This window comes from Hibiscus syriacus, unplaced genomic scaffold (assembly GCF_006381635.1).
Source record: "Hibiscus syriacus cultivar Baekdansim isolate YM2019G1 unplaced genomic scaffold, ASM638163v2 tig00110198_pilon, whole genome shotgun sequence".
NCBI lineage: Eukaryota > Viridiplantae > Streptophyta > Magnoliopsida > Malvales > Malvaceae > Hibiscus > Hibiscus syriacus.
Genome location: NW_024062623.1, coordinates 1,417,620 through 1,425,600, shown reverse-complemented (window position 1 = coordinate 1,425,600; position 7,981 = coordinate 1,417,620). Strand labels below are relative to the sequence as shown.

Below are 7,981 nucleotides of genomic sequence, written 5' to 3'. Positions count from 1 at the left end.
CTTATAATTAGAGGATTATTTTGTAATTTTTAATAATTGAGGGACTCAACCAAATAGTATCATATAATCCGGGACCATTTGTGTACTTTTCCTTTATTCTTTTAAATTTTTAGAGGAACCGGACGGTGTAGATTTGTTTTTGGTTTGGTGGAAGACCAGAAGCTGATGACGATGGTTCACTCACCATTTTCCAAATTAATTAATTTTTTTTTGTTGAGTCTTTGAAAAAATGATTTTGGGTAAATTTGATTTGATTATTTTTTATCTATTTATTTTTTAATTTTAAAAATGGGGCATGTTTACAATCAAATGATAATAAATATGACATGATTATAATTATATAATATAATATGCAAATAAATATATAAATATTAGTATATTAAAAGATATCCAAACCTTTTAATGAATTGGATTACGTATTCCATAATCATATGTGTAATAATGACTTATGTTAAAACACTGAAATTTGCCGTATTTTATTATTTTGGTAATGCACGCCCAAATTTGGTGGTTTGTTTTGTTTGTTGGAAAATGACATTATTGTGAAATGGGCAGAAATGGAAATCAAATTTATTACTGAATCTGAGTGTCGGTGAGCTTATTAGTCAACTTCAGGGTTGTTTCGCACCGACTTTTGACTCTTTTTGTCCATTGGCGCGCTTCAATTGCTTGCCTCTTTTCTCTCTCATCCCCATTGGCGCGCTTGAAGAGCCAGCCAGACGACTCGTCACTCTGCACGCTGACTCAGTCGTTAGCGAAACGAGTCAGTTACACAGGAGAGATCAGAGAAACAGACAATCAATCGTGACTCGGTTCATCTCCAAACAACGCTAAAGTCAAAGAATCATTTGTAGTCATGCCTGGAGGTTTAAGATGCGTAATCGTAGCCGTTAATGGCAGTGAAGGGAGCATGGACGCTGGATACACTCAAACCTCCCATCATCTACTTCCGACGATATCGAATCTGCCGGCTACTTCCTCATTCAGTGGCCTCCGTCCATTGATGTTTCATTATTCGAGCCCAGTTGAGGTACTTTCCTTTACTGCTTTGGATTGCATTGGATTAATCTATATTCCCTGTACGATTGGATTATTTTTCTTTTTAATTTTTAATTTCAGGCGATCTCAAGGTTCATGTATTCGCGGCTGCCATCGAACCGCGAACTGAAGTGATTTTGAACTATGCTATGCAGATTTGCACCGGAAGGAAAAAGGTTTGTTTTATTTTATCATTATTTTTCAATTAAGAGTACTGATATTATTAACTTAATCTTTTAAGTATGCTTGTGCGCTCGATCGAGTAGAGTGAAAAATTTTTAAGTTATTCGAATTGACGAGTCCTATTTTATAACTCAAATTTGACTTGAAATTTTTTCGAGTCAAGTCAATTTTATAAAATTCAAGTCGAGTCGTTTTTTCGAGTTTATGTTTAAATTTAATTGTAACTATTTATAATATTATAATATTATTTGATTTCAATTTAAAATGTATTTGTTTGCCGTAATTGAAATTACGGAATTGGTTTTTCCCAAATTTCTGTGTTTATTTCATGTAATTCGTTTTTCGGAAAATATTTTCCGTGTTTGTTTCACGTAATTGGTTTTCCGGAATGTAATTCATTTTCCTAGTAACAGAATTTCCTTTGTGTTTTCTGTAAAATAACTTACGGATTCATTTTTCGTAAGTCATTTTCCGAACTTTTCACTCCAAAGAATAAATACTTAAAATAATTTTATTTTATGAATTTAATATTAATAAAATATTTTAATATCATTTTCATCAAAATATTATTTATTTATTTATTAATATTTATAATAATATTATATTTTTAATATTATATAAAATAATCAATTATATTATAATAATATAAGATATTATATTTTTATTTTAATAATATATAATAAAAATTTTATATATTTAATAATGAATAATATTATTTATATATTTAAATAATATTTTAATAAAGATATTTAAAATATACTAATTAATATTTTAAAATATAATATAACACTATTACTTTAATAAATAATTAATATAATTTATAATATTTTATTTCACTAAAATATACAAAAAAAATATTATTTTTATTAATAAAATTATAAAAATAATATTTAATAATAAATAAATTATTTTAATATTTTAAAATAATAATATTAAGTTTTATGATAAATAATATTATTTATTATATTTAATATTTATAATAGATAAATTTTAAAAAACTCTTTAACTAGTGGAAAAAAAGTTTAAATAACATCTTCCAAACATCATAAAACGTTTTACAGATGTTTTTCAGAAAAATGTAATTCATTTTACAGAAAACATTTTTTGGAAAATGTTTTCCAAAAATATAATTCATTTTCTAGAATTCAAATTTCAGTAATTCATTTTCCAGTTTCAGTAATTCAAATTCCAGTAATTCATTTTCCGAAAAACCAATTACAACCAAACAAACAGACCCATGAATTTTTATAATCATATAAAGTAAAACTTCTATAGATTAATAATGTCGGGATCATGTGATTTTATTAATTTAAATAAATATTAATTAATTGATAAATTAATAATTTATTAGTTTAAAGATTTGATTCAACGAACCTACATTATTCTTCATGACATGAATTCATTAAGTTACTCTGTAACCAAAATTGAATATGATACAATGTCTTTACAAACCAATTACGCGGAAGAAAGCACTCATAGCAGCAACAACTCTCCACAATTATTTGTTGCAGTATGAGAACACAACATCGAAACTTTTGAATGCAATAAAGAAAGTTAGAGATGAAATACAACCAGATTTAAATTTTAAGAAGCAAACAAAAATATAATCATACTTTACTGAGTTTTTCTAGTTATATTTATAATTTTATAGAATTATTAATTTATAATATTGAAGAGACCATAAATTTATATAAGGGTCTTTCAAAAAAATTATCATCTTATTAATTTAGACCTTGGGTTCAAGTCGGGACCGAGAAAAATTATTATTTTAGAGAGGTTATTTCTTCATATTTTTTTTTCGTATTTGATATATATATCATATAGAATCGAGAGACTCAACTCAAACTTGAAAATCAATCCACTAATTACTAAATATTTCGAGTAATTCGAGTTGTGTTTTATAATTCAACTTGAACTTGAAATCTTTTCGAGTCAGATTTATAAAAATTCCAACTCAAAATCAATTCGAATTGAGTTTTGCTCACCCTTACTTTTAAGTGGTTAATGAATCTATCAAATGATTTCAATGTAAAAGAGAATATCATTATCTTTAAAAATCTTATATTAGAGTACTTGCGTCTAAAGCGTGTGCATTGTCAATTTTGTGAAACCTATATACAACCATAAATAATTTGTATAAAAATTTATAGTAATTCAATTTCTAATTCAAGTTCATATGTATTAATTTATCTATCAACATTAATAATTTTCATAAATTCACTATATTAACATACATCTGAGGATAAGATATTTATACCAAAAACCTTAAGAACCTTTCTAAATAAATAAATCGGTAAACTGAAAATAATCTTCACAAACATTGAATGTTTGTAAAATTAAGTTTTCACACAAATGAACCCTTTGAACAATGATATCTGACAAGTATTTTAAAATATAAAATAAAATAATTTAACACTAAAAATACACTTGAATGTTTATATATCTTCTCGACCATGCTTATCATAGACTCATAATCGTTGAGTTACTTTGATTTCTTTTTTATATTATCTCTATAATTTCTAATAATTAAGAGTCGTTGAAATATAAAAATGTCATTAATTACAAAAAAATTCAAAATTTTGTGGTATGAAAGATCAATATTTTTTTATAAAATTAATCAATATTTTTCAAAAGAAAATACGACTATTATCAGCCAAAAGACTGGTCGATTTTGGGAAATGATCCATCCTTTTTATTATTTTCAAAAACGGGATAGATTTTTTTGCTATTAGAATCGCATGAATCGATCTTTTTGATAAATGATATATCCATTTTGCTTTAAAACATGAAAACTTAATTTTTTAAGTACAAAAATGAAATTAGGGCGGTAAACTAAAACTCACTTTGATTCAACTGAAAGCTTGCAAGTTTAAAATTTTTAAGTTTAATTTGAAATTAAAAATTGAATCACGATTCAAGCTCGAAAAATATTGAACTTGAAATATTCTCAAACTTAATTCGATTGAAATTTAAACCCGAGTTCGAACTTGAATCTTAAGTACATTAAAACCTTATATTATAGATTTTCTAAAAGTAACATATAAATGTTAATATTATTAAAAAAAATTAATTTAAAAAATCTAAAAATTTAATATGTATATATATTTTAATTGTTCATGAGCTTTTCGATTAGGATATGAAGTAGTTCGTTTTGTATCGTTAAGAACTTGAGTCGAATTCAAACTCGAATCAAAATAACTCACGATTAATCTCATATTTCTTTACGGTGCTAATTAAAACCGCATAATGCAAGTAAAAGACGAAACTAGCCGTTACCACTCCTCATTATAAACCATAATTATTCGGTGGGGGGGGAATTAGCATTGCCGGTCTCCATAATAAAACCTAGATATTCCTTCAATTCGGATTAAAAAATTACTCGAAATTCCAATAACTCCTCTTATTATCTTTTAGGAGTCGTTATATAAACTCCATCGATTCCTCCACAAATCCTCAATTAACTCTTGCTCGAACATCTCCAGCTACTCTCGCATCGCATTTCTCTAATTGCTCTTCTGTCTACAGCGATTTTCGTTTGATTTTGTTTTCGTTTATCGATTTTTTGCTATTAAATTTTATTCGAATTTTGCAGGGTATGGGTCATCATAGTATATATATATTTTTGGATTTTACTTTAACTATTTCATTCAGGATCTTAAGTAGTTCATTGCTTTTTGTTTCTCTTTTATTATATATATCTTTTTTTTGGGATACTTGATATTATAGATGCAGGATCTGTTGATAAATCGGGCAAAGTAAATAAAATAACACAAAAATTTTAACGAGTTTCAACAATGTGCTTACGTCCTCTCCTCGGTGCCTAAGCGGTGCTAGAAAATTTTTATTCAATTATAATAGGTTTAGGTTACTCTATTTATAAAAACCATAGTACATAATTCTAAAATTAACCCTGTACTTTACCGGTATATTTATGAGCCATATCATTGAATTCTTTTTCAAACTTGAACGATCAATCTAAATGGCCACTTCAAGGACAGGTTCTTCTCAGAAGGAATAATTCTAAAGAAAATGTAAATATATTGGCTTATTATACATTGTTTTATTTGAGTGATTGCAAATCTGGGTTTTTCTTGTTCCTGTTTTCTTGATTTTAACTTTGCAGTGATACTCAAAATAATTATGTTTATTTTGTATTATTTGATTTTAGTGATTGCAAATCTGGGTTTTTCTTGTTCTTGATTTTTCAACTTTGTACTTTGTAGTGATATTCAAAGTAATTATGTTGTTCTTGCCTTCTTGGTATTATCAGATGGATAGATTCATACCGAACCGTTCGGCAATGGACTTTGATTATGCTCATTACATGCTGACCGAAGGTAAGAAGACCAAAGATGATCAAACAGTTTGCTCACCTGCCAAGGAGGCCTACAGGAAGATGCTGGCTGAGACCTTGAACATGAACCGGACACGAATCTTGGCTTTCAAGAACAAACCACCGACACGGGTCGAACACTTCCCTTCCGAGAACTAGATCGCTTCTGCTCATCCGGCCAAATCCGCAAAGCCTAGAAGACACATTCCCCAGGTAACTAAGCATGATGTGCATAATCTGACTAGCTCTGGAAATTTTGATTCAACTGACACTAATATGATGTGATTATCAATTTTGATTCTTCAGAGCTCTGAGAGAACATTGGATGCTCCCCATCTTGTCGACGATTTTTACCTCAACTTATTGGATTGGGGCACCGGCAATGTTCTTGCAATAGCACTTGGTAACACGGTGTATTTGTGGGATGCTTCAGATAGTTCTACCTCAGAACTTGTCACTGTTGATGATGAAAATGGTCCTGTAACAAGTGTGAGTTGGGCTCCTGATGGTCGGCATATCGCCATTTGCTTGAACAATTCCGAAGTACATCTGTGGGATTCGACCTCTAATCGACAGGTTTTGATGTTATAGACATTGCTGATTCTCGTTTTCGTTCTTTCGATCGCTTGTTCTGATGCATCTTTTACGTTTGACGATGCAGCTTCGTACTATGAGAGGCTGTCACAGGTCAAGAGTGGGATCAATGGCATGGAACAATCACATTCTTACAACAGGAGGAATGGATGGTCAGATTGTTAACAATGATGTAAGAATCAAATCCCATGTTGTCGAAACCTACAGAGGACACCAGCAAGAGGTTTGCGGCCTGAAATGGTCGGCTTCCGGACAACAACTAGCCAGCGGAGGCAATGATAATCTTGTTCACATATGGGATAGGTCCATGGCATCTTCAAATTCACCAACACAATGGCTACACAGGTTGGAGGACCATACCTCAGCCGTCAAGGCCCTTGCCTGGTGCCCTTTCCAGAGCAATTTGCTGGCCACCGGTGGAGGTGGCGGTGATCGAACCATAAAGTTTTGGAACACGCATACAGGCACATGCTTGAATTCAGTCGATACAGGTTCTCAGGTGTGCGCTTTGATGTGGAGTAAGAACGAGAGGGAGCTTTTGAGTTCTCATGGTTTTACTCAGAATCAATTAACACTTTGGAAGTATCCATCGATGGTGAAGATGGCGGTGCTAACCGGTCATACGTCTCGAGTACTTTACATGGCTCAAAGCCCCGATGGCTGCACGGTGGTATCGGCTGCAGGGGACGAGACACTAAGATTTTGGAATGTTTTTGGGGCACCAGAAGTGGCTAAAGCTGCTCCAAAAGCCAACAACGAGCCATTCTCTCGGTTGAACCGTATCCGGTGATAAAGGAAAAGGGAGATAACAGTGGGATGGATTCTGATTTTGTAAACTTTTTTTTTCTGATCCATCCCAGAATTATGTACAAAGTTCATTCCCATGTATATTTTCAACTTCTTAGTGAAATTGTTCATCTTAGTGAAAATTTTAGATCCGGAAAATGAACTTAGACAAATGATAAGAATGTTTCAAATATAAGTCGAGCTTGAGCTTTATTTAACATTTAAAGTCAAACATGTTTTCGGTGGTGAAGGGATGATATTATTTTTAAAGATTTTGGTTTGAACATAAAGAAATGCCTGTCCAGCTCAGTTGGTAGAGCACAAGGCTCTTAACCTTGTGGTCGTGGGATTGAGTCCCACGGAGGGCATTTCATAATTCGAAGGTCTCCTACGGAAGTTGCTCTCAACCTAACATTGGGGGCAGCCTACTATCATACCTCCCCTTACCCCATTACATATGGGAAAAAGGGTTAGCTAATTTTGGTTTGAACATAACATTTATAAGAGTATTTGAACATTTATTGTTAAATGATTGAGAATCTTTCGAATAAATTTACATTGTAATCAATACATACTAATAAACAAAAAGTCAAACCCGACCTATAGCTCTATAATATATTCTATTATTTTATAAAGATTATGTTATTTATAATATAGAAACTTTCAAAAAAAAAATTATCACATGAAACTATAATAATCTATAATATTATAATTAAGCATAAAAATGTTAAGACATTTATGTTTAAATTTTAATGAAAAATATTATTAAATTAAAAATAATATAATTTTATAAATAAATAAAAATGATATGAAATAACCTAAAATGAACTTATTTACAAATAAGTGACCTTGAAAGATTTGTCCTTCCAACAACTAGTTCAATTGTTACTTGTTTAAGAGAAGGTGGCCTATGTTACGTGAAAACATATTCTGATCAAGCAAAGCGAGGAAGGAGATCCCATTAAAAAGAAATAATCTTTGGTTCGACTACCCGAAAAATATTTATTTGGATCTCAATATCATTTCTTTTATAATTGTGAATCATGA

The 7,981-nt window shown here is 30.3% G+C and overlaps 1 pseudogene; it reads left to right on the top strand.

The window, feature by feature from the left end:
- The first annotated feature begins 856 nt into the window (after positions 1 to 856).
- On the top strand, positions 857 to 6,942 carry LOC120218416 (annotated as a pseudogene).
- The last annotated feature ends 1,039 nt before the right edge of the window (positions 6,943 to 7,981 follow it).